Source organism: Helianthus annuus, chromosome 9 (genome assembly GCF_002127325.2).
Source record: "Helianthus annuus cultivar XRQ/B chromosome 9, HanXRQr2.0-SUNRISE, whole genome shotgun sequence".
Taxonomy (NCBI): domain Eukaryota; kingdom Viridiplantae; phylum Streptophyta; class Magnoliopsida; order Asterales; family Asteraceae; genus Helianthus; species Helianthus annuus.
The window spans coordinates 140,837,258-140,850,730 of record NC_035441.2 but is presented as its reverse complement, the minus strand read 5'-3'; the positions used below and the strand labels follow the sequence as shown (position 1 = coordinate 140,850,730).

General features: G+C 36.3%; 1 pseudogene; it reads left to right on the top strand.

Annotated features, from left to right (window-relative positions):
• The first annotated feature begins 4,949 nt into the window (after nt 1-4,949).
• LOC110878960 lies at nt 4,950-12,442 on the top strand (annotated as a pseudogene).
• Nucleotides 12,443-13,473: the final 1,031 nt, after the last annotated feature.

The window sequence follows — 13,473 nt, the reverse complement described above, 5'->3', positions numbered from 1 at the left end:
TCTATTTATTATTTAAAATCAGTAGCAACTGGAATCGGGTCAAAATACCATGTAGAACTCAAGTTATGTCCAAAAAGGGTATATTCGGTATTTACCGAATCAATGCCATAACTGCAGGTTATGAGCAGGTTAAAAATAATTAAAAATCTCAAAATATTATTTTACATCAGTGTGTAAAAGGTTTGGTGTCGAAACTTGGGTTTAGATAGGCCTTACGCTAAATGCGCCGTTTAATTACTAAAGTTTCCGTAATTGCGCTATTTAGCATAACTCCTATTCTAGACCTCAGATTGACGTGAAATTTTAGGGACATGCTTAGAAATCAGTAGCTAAGGTTATTGTCCTTTCACATATCCAAAATCCTCGTTTTAAAGTAAAAAGGGCGTTATGGTCAACTTTTGAGCTTTTAACGGAAATGTGTAAAAGACTCGGACAAACAACGAACCGGTCACAGAGGGTTATACCATCATGTAACCTGGTCCTAAGAGAGTCCTAAGGCATATCTAAATCATACCATAACGGGTCAGAACTGAAGTCAAAGCAAAAGTCAAAGATTTACGACTTTCGGTTCCGAACCGGGTCAAAACAGTAAACGGTCGGATTAAACAAGCTTAGACTAGTTAATATACTTATTATTATGTTGTATGAGTGTTAAAATAGGTTACACGCCATCTACATTACTGATTATGCATAAAATCGTAATTTAGCATTCTGTTGACTTTTTCTAAGCAAGTTTGACTCGACATTCGGACTAGTTAGAGTGGGAATCAGAGGGTGCCCTTTTAGGGGTTTAATGCCCACATAATTACCAACATATAACTACCTTTGATTCGACAAACCACTGGACCATTTGTGATTTATCGTTAAGTCAATCGTTAATTACAACGGATTGACTTTTAAGCTATAACTATGTAAAAACTAAACCACAAAGGGTTAGGCACACTTACAGAAGTTTGGTATACGACCAGAGATACTAGAAGAGTGTTCTTGAGCTCCAGAAGTGATCAAGAAAGCAGATTTAGGTGTGTTTCTAAAGTGTGCACAACAAAGCCTTTTATAGTGAAATTTGGAGCATGAGATCATTACAACAAGGCCTATAATTGTTCATGGATGATCAACAACTGTCCCTGAGTGCTAGGGGACGTTTAGGGGGCGCCCATGCTCTCATTATTGGCTTTAAGGTCGGTTAAGACACCAAACAGTGCTTCTGTCCACGTTTTCTGTATCTGGGGCATTGACGCGGCCCGCGTTAAGGATCATGCAACCTTTACGCGGGTCGCCTGAATCCATACGTCAGAGCCCATATCTTTACTGACAATGCGGCCCGCGTAAGATCCTTTGATTCTTTAACGCGGCCCGCCTGAGACTTGTTTTTCAAGATTTTCAAATCTTTTGTAATTATTGCCCTGGCCTTTCGGTTTCGAAGGGGTAACTTTGCATTTTGGGCTTCGTTAATTTACGTATAAGGGCCTCGTGACTTTTACCCTTGACGTTAAATCCTCGGTTAGTTTATTACTACCCGAAAAGTCTTAACTTTTATTGTTGACGCTTTTAACCCCTTGCATACGAATTCGATCATAACTTTCTCGTTTTAAAACGGAACTTCGCGAAATTTATATCGTATATTCTAGTGAGCGTTATTTACTGTTACAAAGCCTCGGGTTTGTTAAAGGGTCACTCAGAGGTATAACTTAAACATGTTGACACATTTAACCCCTGTAGTTTGTAATCTCTCACTTTCTTCCACATTTCGTTCCGTACGATCCATGATTTATTCGTTTGAAGGTACGAGCATCATTTAGGGTTACTGTACAGTATATTTATCTCTCGTTGATATTTTTAACCCTCGGATTCACATACTTTCAATGTTTGTCAACTTTAGTCCTTTATTTAGTATTTAATACCACGTGTAAACTTATGACACGTGTCAATACATTATTGGACGCAAAAATTTCGAGGTGTTACGTATAATGTGGAGGAAAAAATATTAAACAAAAATGTTAACCTTATATGTTTTTGTATTGTTTAAATACAATTCAAATAACCTCATAATTATTTAAGATCTTATTTATTTTTATGCTAAGCCACTTATTTTTTGTTGTTTGACCATTGGTAATTTGTTATTAACTTATTTCAGTGCAACTGATTAAAAGATATATAGGAAAAAAACTTTCAAATTAAGGGTCTTATTTATATTATAGCTAATAACTTCTTATTTTACATATGCTAGTATTTAAGACCCGTGTTTCACTACGGGGCCGTTAAACAAAGCAATAAGTAGACGTAATAACGTTGAATCATGCACGCATGTTGTGACGTGTTAACTCGTAAAAAATTAACATGAAACTTAAAAACATATAAAAAAAATTACTAAGTTGACTTAGGATCCGCGTGTTGCGATGAGGCAATTGACGCGCAAAAACACAAATGTAAAAATATAACCTACACGCACGTGTTACAACATCTTAACTCGCAAATTATACCCACTTACTCGAGATAAAAAATCCCCTACGTTGGAAAAGGAAATGATAAAAGCTAAAAGAATTTTAACTGAAAATAAGAATAGTAAAATAATAGTCAAACTCATTTTTATAATTATAACTAAATTCATAAGTCTAAATTCTACAACCTATTATGTTCTTTTATCAATAAAGAAATCAAACATTGTTCATTCGTAAAAAATTAACATGAAACTTAAAAACATATAAAAAAAATTATTAAGTTGACTTAGGATCCGCGTGTTGCGATGAGGCAATTGACGCGCAAAAACACAAATGTAAAAATATAACCTACACGCACGTGTTACAACATCTTAACTCGCAAATTATACCCACTTACTCGAGATAAAAAATCCCCTACGTTGGAAAAGAAAATGATAAAAGCTAAAAGAATTTTAACTGAAAATAAAAATAGTAAAATAATAGTCAAACTCATTTTTATAATTATAACTAAATTCATAAATCTAAATTCTACAACCTATTATGTTCTTTTATCAATAAAGAAATCAAACACTGTTCATCACAACTCTAAACTAATATGTATAATATGTATAATGTAAAATTAAAGCTACAAGTGTTTACATAATTCTTGAAAATCTCTTCTTAGAATTGATTATTATAAAAATATTAAATTTGAACATAACTAATTATAACATATTTTATAAATGCCTTAGAATTGAAATAAATACATTAAATTTTGAACACGTTGTATAAGAATGTTATACTTATGGATATGTATAATCATGCTAAAAACTGAATAATATGTTATATATAATTATAAACATGTATAAAAATTAGTTATAGACGTAAAGAAATAATAAAAATCATAGAGTTGTAACTTATGACCGAAACAAGGGAGTTGAATATGCGTGAGTGATCACACCTCTACAACTTACTGGTCATTAGTTAAGGTCTCTCTCTGATTGATTTAAATCTGTATAAAACCGTTCTACCTTGAAGACATAATATTGGTTATTGTGGATTCAAGGGCACCACGTGATGCTCGTATAACAAGTGTGTGTCTTTAAGCTCTATTAAGTTAGTTGAGTGAAGCTCAAACCTAATCAAGTTTAAAGTTTACTTAGCATGTTTACACTTTACACCATTAAGTAAACATTCAACAAAGGGTATGATTGTCAGTTTACTACAAGCTAGATTGTTATATAAATATTTTTTTGTCATGACTTTATGTTTGTACTGAAAGCTAGATTGTTATATAAATATTTTTTTGTCATGACTTTATGTTTGTGCTTGCATAACTTTTATGTAACTAGCAGGAATGTCCGCGTGTTGCGGCAGGTGTCCCGGCTAATATCCAAATCAATTATAATGTCTATTACGAACCACAACCCATTTCGAGTTTTAACATTTTATTCTATATAACCCATTACAAAAATAGTTGTAGAACCTACAAGGTCACAGACATGCAAGGAAAGTCTCTAGAATTTGCATATGAAAAGCCAGGTTTTTTAATCCATAAAAAAATTTCATAAAAAAACATCGAAAGTAAGTTTACCTACAACCTTATTAACAATAATAATCTCAAATAATAAAATAGCCAAAATTTGTACACGTCCATATACTCCAATCCAATAATACACAAATTATAACATGAATCCAAAATTTCAATTCTGCAACCAATAAAAACAACATAAGTTGAATACTTTAATTCAATGCTATGGAACCAATTTAATAATTCAAGTAAAAGATACAAATTACTATTATTATCCTAAACGATTTAGATGACTCATATGAATATATGGTCTGTTACCACTTATTACTTATGATCATAACAAACTATATTAATTAAATAATGGTGAAGACCGACATATGTAAGTCATGAAACACCGGATAACTTAAAGTGTTAATAAGAGCTCTCAAACTTTGTTATTATATAATATTCAAACGTCATCACATGAAGAAACGTCTAGATTGGCGATGACTTTTCAATTAGGGTTGTCCTTAAAGAGTGTTGTTGTGACAATATAAAAGATATAATTATCAAACTTGATTTATTTTCCATTAATCTTCACCTTATATAATACATCTTACAAATATGAAATACAACCGTTCAAAAAAAAAAAAAAAACCGTTCAAAAAAATGAAATACAAATCAACTAAAATCAGTATGAATATCTTAAATATAGAGTAATTTTTTTTAACATATGAGCCACAACGTCTTTTTTTCTAACATTTTTGCCCCTAACGTCTTTTTTTCTAATACTTTTGGCCCTAACATTTAATGGATGATGTTAGTGTTAGGGGCCAAAAGGATTAAAAAAAGACGTAGAGGGCTCAGATGTTAAAAAATAGGCTAAAAAAGTAAAAGTGATATAACCACAGGGGCCAAAATCGTAATTTACTCTTAAATATATTACAAATAGGAAATACAAATCTTCAAATGCAATTAATAAAATATCTTAAATATATATATACCCTATTATTGACTAAGATGAAGGTAAATTGACTGCGGAGATGGAGGAGGAGTCATTGGAAAGGAAGGATGATGAAGTGTTGTCTATGGATATGAAAGAGAACCATTGGCGGAATGCACTGCAGAAGGTTGTTCCGGCGGTGGTGGTTCTTCGAACCACTGCCACCCGAGCTTTTGACACCCAATCCGCAACTTCAGGCCATGCTACGGGCTTTGTTGTTGATAAGCGTCGCGGAATTATACTCACTAACCGCCATGTCGTCAAACCAGGTTCACTTTAAATAATTTTCTCTACCTCCATTCATTAGCCTCTTAAACCAACCAACACTTCTTTGTTTTGGGGAAGAAGTTCATTAAAAAGTGGACCTTTGAAATTGGGCCTTTTTTTCTAACAGAAAATTGGTTTTATTTTGCAATTTTATTGTTAATTTGTGCCTTAACACACATACTGTATGTATATAATAACTTACTAAAAAATGGAGGCCCCTTATTTTTTGGTGGCCCTAGGCCCATGCCTAAGGTGGAAAGCCTAACGGTCCGGCCCTGAGTATTGCAGTTATGCATATTGTTTCTGTTCATGAATGTTTGTGTTCTTTACCTAAGATTGACAACGAACAGAAAATCTCGTTCGGAAAGTGTTTATGAACAATTGGTGAACACATTTATTTCCTTAACGAATGGACACGAACAAGGTCCTGTTTGTGTTTGTTCAGTTTACTTGCACAGCCCTAATGGTCAGAATAACTTTAATTTGACTATCTAGGTTGAGTGATTGTATATTTTGTAGGTCCTGTGACAGCGGAAGCTATGTTTGTTAATCGTGAAGAGATTCCTGTTTATCCAATATATAGAGATCCTGTGAGTTGGTTAATAGACCATTCATGTGTTTTGACAGCTGTGTGTGGTGATTACAAATTACAATGTTATTATGCTTTTGCAATTTCAGGTTCACGATTTTGGATTCTTTCGCTATGATCCTGCTGCAGTGAAGTTTCTGAGCTACGAAGAGATACCTCTTGCTCCTGAAGCTGCTTCCGTTGGACTCGAAATTAGAGTTGTTGGTAATGATAGTAGAGAGAAGGTATTGTTGTTATAAGTATATTTTTATGTTTATGGATTCATAAGTAGAACGTGTCATGTATTTCTTTTACTATTTACCATCTCCTTTATATTAAGTTATATCTTTGGTTGTGTCTTTTTCTCTGAAACCTATAGATCTCTATTTTGGCTGGTACTCTTGCTCGTCTGGATAGGGACGCGCCACATTATAAGAAGTATGATGCTTCATAATATTTTCCTTATATGTATCACTCCTGAAACATTTGTTGGTAGTTTTCAAGTTAAGTTATAGGATTTGCTGCCATTCATCACATGTTAACTATAAGACATATTCTTGTTGCAGAGATGGCTACAACGATTGCAATACATTCTACATACAGGTGTGTTTCCTGCTACTACCAATGCTATTAGTTTTGGGTCCGAATGGGTGAGAAAAAGTATTTTTGCATTAATATTGACGATTAGACGGTAACATGGGCGGGTCAGTCAAAATGGGTGACTCTTGGCTGACCCGCCAACATTATATTTAGAGTTAATTGCCCGGATGGTCCCTGCGGTTTGTCATTTTTTCAGCTTTAGTCCCCAATTTTCTAAAATTACATGTATGCTCCCTATGGTTTGATCTTTTGTTACTCGGATAGTCCCCTGAGTGGATGTCAGTTGGTTTGCTGAGTTAAGTTGATATAAAATTACTAAATTATCCTTACTTTAAATAATTATAATAATAGATCATTTAATATAAACATAAAAATCAGATTAATGGCCATATCATTATATCCCCACCCCACCCAATCCCCGCCTCCACCCCACCGTACCCCTTACAACTTCTTCTTCTTCGCATAACAAAATCAGCATCCGTCACCACCACCGTCCAGAAATCCTTCAAATAAATCATCCCCAAAAAGTCTCACCCATGAACAGACTTTTTGACCGTCCTCCTTCGTAGCTGACATCCTCTCTGCACTCACTCCATTACCTCCATCAGTGGCCGGTAAAGAACTCAACCAGTCAACCGTCCACTGTCACCTCCTCCATATGCAGAGGTATGTTTTGTGATCTGTTCGCTCCAATCTTGCATATTTTCATCTTATTTTCACTATTTATGATTATCTATTAGTAATTAATAAGTCATTTTTTTCTAAATGTAGTTACTCCAACGTTGAGGCTTAGCTTTTGAAATTTGTAACTTTGATGTTTACTACATTGGAAAGGTGCAAACTCTCAGATTTCAGTTAAAGTTTTATAATTTTCAATCGAGGTGATGGATCTAGAGTATCGGCGTTGGCTTGAGACGCAACTGAGAGTTTTCAAGTGTGGCTGCCATGGGACGAATGGGGATTTACGAAGGTCGCTGTCGGTGTTGTGTGGCCATGGTGGCGGCGTGTAGTTGGGGAAAGCGGAGGGAGAGGTGGTCTGCTAGAAGGTTGTGGATAGGTGTAGGTGGAGTGATGGTGGTCCCGGTGTGGTGGTGGTCCGGTGATCGGTGCGATGGTCTGGACGGAGGAGCACATTGCAGTGGTCTGGATTGGGATTATGTTGTGTTTGTTAATTAGTTTTTTTCTTGAAATACACTGTGGGACCCACTTGAAATTTAATTATTAATCACATTTTATAATTATTATTAGAAGTAAGGGCAATTTAGTCATTTTACACCAACTTAACTGAGCAAACTAATTGACATCCACTCAGGGGACTATCTGAGTAACAAACGATCAAACCATGGGGAGCATACATGTAATTTTAGAAAGTTGAGGACTAAAGGTGAAAAAATGGCAAACCATAGGGACCATCCGGGCAATTAACCCTTATATTTAATATGACTACAAACAATAGTTAATTGAGGTTAAACTTTGGAGATAAAATGTAGCCGTAATCCACCCATTTTCAGGTAAACGGGTTGAAATTTTGCACTGCATTGTTTATCTATGTGTTTTAGTCCTGTTACTGTTGGCTTTGATCAAGTAGTTTGGATTTCCTATGTTATTTTGATTTATTCTTTTTCCCTCCACAACAGGCAGCTTCAGGTACTAAAAGTGGTTCGAGTGGATCCCCAGTCATCAATTGGCAAGGAAAGGCTGTTGCATTAAATGCTGGCAGCAACACTTCTAGTTCCTCAGCATTTTTCTTTCCTTTAGAACGAGTAAGTACAAACAAGGGTGTCCGGCTGGGTTATGTTGTGACAACATGTTACGCTTTTTTTGTGGTGTCTGTCAGGCTCTAAAAATGCTCGTGTGTTTTGAATTTTTAATTTGAAATTAATATGTTGGAACAAGAAATGTAATGTTGTCCAAGGAATCATACAGACAGGCTGCAGGGAGTTTTTAAAAGAGGCACAAAATTCTGAAATTTGAATTTGCAGGTGGTGAGGGCTTTAAATATGTTGCAAAAAGGGAGAGATTTGTGTCAAGATAAGTGGGAGGCTGTTACAATACCTCGTGGTACAATCCAGGTTTGTTGGTTGCATTATCTAAAAGTTGATTACATATATTATTAAACTTAATGTTTTAACTATAGATCTCTTGTTTCTGTTAGGCAACCTTTGTCCACAAAGGATTTGATGAGACCTGTCGGCTTGGTTTGCAAAGTGAAACAGAGCAGGTCATTTGGTTTTTATTCAACTTTATTTGTTGATTCGTTTATGCAAAGGAAACGTTAAGTTCTCACGTTTTCGTATTTGGTTTGTTTTTTTTTTTAGTTGGTTCGCAAATCATCTCCACTAAGTGAAACGGGGATGCTTGTAGTTAATTCTGTGGTAAGTCTTGCAGTTTGTATTGTAAAATTGCTATCTACATGTTCAGCTATACATTCATGGCTGACATCATCATGGGCATGGTGTAGGTGCCAGGTGGCCCAGCTTATGACCATTTGGAGCCTGGTGATGTGCTTGTTCGCATGAATGGGGAGGTATGTGTTATTTCACCATATTGTCCCTTGACAGTTGTGGTTATTTAAGCAATAATCAGAAATTGAAACATTCAGTTCATTTGAATACACAATAAACAATCTTTAATATTTGATTTAGGTGCTCTTACTTATTTGTAAAACTGTGCTTCAATAAATAAATATAAGCCATTTTGCAGGTGATTACTCAGTTTCTGAAGATGGAGATGTTACTTGATGACAGTGTGGGCCAAAATGTCGAGTTAGAGTTTGCAAGGGGTGGGACGTCTTTGACCGTTCAGTTGGTGGTGAGTGACCGGTCTCTTACATCTATGTTCTATGCTTTACAGAGAATATTATCATATTTTATTTTTTCAGGTTGAAGACTTACACTCCATAACTCCAAACTACTTTTTGGAAGTTAGTGGTGGGGTTATACACCCGCTCTCGTATCAACAAGCTAGGAATTTTCGTTTTCCCTGTGGTCTTGTATATGTATCAAAACCTGGGTAACTTCTTTCATATAGTTGTTTTTTTTAATTACATTAATATAAATGCTTTCTCTTTGCTCTACTCTGGATGTGTAATGTTGAACACTTTAACCATTATAATTTGTATTTTCCATGTGCAGTTACATGCTTCATAAAGCAGGGGTCCAACAGCATGCCATTATTAAGAGATTAGCCAATGAAGACGTTTCAAATCTTGAAGACTTCATTAATGTTCTATCCAAGCTCTCTAGAGGAGCTAGGGTTCCATTGGAATACATAAACTACAAAGATCGCCATAGAACGGAGGTATCTAATACTAATGTTGGTAGAATATCGTTTTTTTTTTTTCGTTGATAGAAACATGTTGCTGTCATTTTTACTTTGTTTTGGTTGCAGTCTGTTATTGTTACAGTGGATCGGCATGAGTGGTATGCTTCACCTCAAATATATACCCGTGATGACAATTCTGGTATTTGGATACGAAAGCCGGCCCTGCCCTCCGATTCCCAACTTACATCTTCTGCCATTATACAAGTTGCTAATGGTGTTGCCGGTATGAACATTAGTAGCTCTGAGCATGTGATTGCTGAGGTGGAAGATTCAACATCGCCAGGAGATATAGTCGTGAGTAATGATCATGACACATCATCAGACTCTGGTAATGCTTCCGTTGCTGAGCGTGTAATAGAGCCAACTCTTGTCATGCTAACGGTAATTTCTTCAGCATCGAATCACTGTTCACTTATTATTCGTTTAATGGGATTGATGTACAATATTTGGAACATTTCTTGGTGTATGACTTGTCAGGTTTCTGTACCATCATCATGTATGGTTGACGGTGTCAATAGACAGTATTTTACTGGAACTGGTGTGATTATATATCATTCAGAAGAAATGGGATTGGTTGCAGTTGACAAGAATACGGTTGCCATATCAGCATCTGATGTCATGCTTTCCTTTGCTGCACTTCCAATCGAAATTCCCGGAGAGGTATATACGCACCCATATAAAAAAGAAAAGCAAAAAAGCAGACTGTTGTTTTCGGCTATTAGCAGATAAATATAACAAGGTTTGACTTTTCAGGTGGTGTTTCTGCATCCTGTTCACAACTACGCACTTATTGCATATGACCCTTCTGTCATTGAACCCGCTGGTAATTCATTGGTCCGAGCTGCCGAGCTTCTTCCAGGTAGGAAAACTTGTACCAGATAAACATTTGAGACGTTTTCTCATTTTAGTTATAGAGTATACTAACCGTTCTTTTTTTCTCTTTAATTTATATTTGTGACAGAACCTGCATTGCATCGTGGAGAGAGTGTATATCTTGTGGGATTGAGTAAGAGCTTACAAGCAAAATCTAGAAAATCTGTTGTTACCAACCCATCTGCAACTCTAAAGATAAGTTCAGCTGATTCACCGGAAGTTATAGAGCTTAATACTCGTACATACTACATTATCTTATCCACTTTTCAAATGAATCTTTTACATATTTATATTGATTAATTACTTATCAATGTTGCTTGCTTTATGCAGACTTTGGTAGCAACTTTACAGGAGTACTGACTGATGAGCATGGAAGAGTTAAAGCTTTATGGGGGAGCTTTCCGACTCAGGTTCGTACCAACTTGGTTCTTTTCGAGTCGATAGAAGGTTGACAAAATCTGATGATTAATTCCTGATTGTAGATCAAATATGGCGAGAACTCATCTAAAGGTCGTCAATTAGTGAGAGGTATTCCGATACATTCGATTAGCCAAGTTCTTAATGAAATAATATCAGGCGCCAAAGGACCGTCACTTGTAATAAATGGTATCAAAAGACGAATGCCTCTAGTTAGGGTTTTAGAGGTCGAGTTTTGTTCTACTTTACTTTCCAAGGCTAGAAGTTTTGGGCTCACCACCAACTGGATCCAAGTATGCCTTACTCTGTTCAATTTTTTTTCTATTTAACATATGCAGAAATTGATTTTTCTATAAATTTGTTGTTCACAGGCTCTTGTAAAGAAAGATCCTGTTAGACGTCAGGTTCTACGGGTCAAAGGTTGTTTAGCAGGATCTAAAGCTGAGAATCTACTAAAACAAGGTGATATGGTTCTTGCAATCAATAAGAAGATAGTTACATGTTTTAATGATATTGAAGATGCATGCCATGCCATGGATGTGTATGATGACATGGATGCAAAACTCGAATTGACCATCTTTCGTCAGGTTAATCATAATACAGATACCGTGTTACTCTCGTCCACTTGTTCAGGAAGTAATGTGGGAAATATTAATGAATCCTGTTGTACGGTTTGCTCTCAGGGACATGAAATGCAGGTTAAAGTGGGAACAGATGTAAGAGATGGCAACGGTACCACACACGTGTAATTAACTGGTGTGGATCTTTTGTGCAAGCTCCTCACCCAGCAGTACGTGCTCTCGGGTTTCTTCCTCAAGAGGGTCATGGTGTATATGTTACAAAGTATGGGTCTGATCCTTTTTGACTTGCACAGTCAGCATCATTGTTAGGCAGAATTTAATTTACTCTGTTGCAGGTGGTCCTCGGGGAGTCCTGTGCAAAGATACGGTTTATCTGCTCAACAATGGATTGTGGAAGTTAATGGAAAACCAACTCCTGACTTGGATGCTTTTGTCAATGTCACAAAGGTACAAATGTTCCATATTCTCAACTTGCTTAAGATTCTTTCATATTTTGTTTGTGTTTTTCTTTATTCAAGTAATGTGTGTGTGCATACAGGAAATTGAAGACGGAGAATTTGTTCGTGTAAAGACAGTCCATCTGAATGGGAAGCCAAGGGTGTTGACACTGAAACAGGACCTGCACTACTGGCCTACGTGGGAGCTCAGGTTTGATCCTGAAACCGCCACGTGGCACAGAAGGATTATTAAATCATTGGAAACGGGAGATAGCCTATGAACACCAGATTTGTATAGCATTGATTCATACATAGATTAAGAATATAGAGGGTATCTAGCTGTTTTATTCAGGATTCTGAACTGCAATACATGGCAATATTAGAGCATTTGATTGTTTCTGAGATTGGCTCACAGATTTATAAATCCTATCATATACATATACACCTAAAGCATTCCAAACATGTGACTCTAAGTCTACGACACAAAACTGAATACATTATAAATGGTGGCGTTTTGGGTTCTTTTCTAATAAAAAAACTGAACTATTCTAGAATTGTATTCATAAAATTGCATTATAAATCATTCAAAAAAGAATACAATTATTTGCTAATATTCAGTAAAGTGACAACAGAAATTTGTAACATATGTAATGATCTAAGGTTTATCAAACTATATGCAAGGAAGGTTGAAAATTACACTACAAGAATTCCGAAGGTGAATTAGCATCCGGCTTCCCATGCTCATCCAATCCTCCTGGAATCGGGTGCTGTAAAACCTGTGGAGCCAAACTCCCCAACCCATCACTCGCCGATCCAAAAAACTGACAAAAAAACCGCGCCATGACTCCAAGAATCTGCATTTGATTCTGGCAAGCGTTGGCATGCAACTGCATCATCTGTTTCTCATGCTCGATTTGCATACGCACCATCTTCTCCCTCCACTTCCTCTCCTCCTCCTCCCACCTCTCCTCCACCTTCATCCGCCGTCTCCTCTCCTCATCAAACTCCATTTCTAACCTCACCCTGCTCTCAAATTCCCGTTTCGCCATCACCATCTGCCTCTCTTCCAACTCCAATTCTCGACACTCCTTCCGCTTTCGAAAATCTCTCTCGGTCTTCCTCTCTTCCCTCTTCCACTCTCTCTCCTTCCTCTTCTCCTCTCTCCTCATCACCACATCTCTCAGTTCCAACATTTGAGCTCCCACTAACCCTAACATCCTCCCATTAACCCCCTTTCGCGCTTTCTTCAAACCAGTCTCACCCGAATCATCATCATCATCACCACTCCCCTCTTTATCATCATTATCATCCTCCTCCTCATCATCATTTTGCAATTCATCAAACCCTAACCCTAAAAACTCATCTCCACCAAACACATCATTATCATTATTATTATGATTATTATTAATAAGCCTCTTGTCATCATTAACTTGAAGCTCAATATCTCCAAAAACTTCCTTATACCTCATGAAA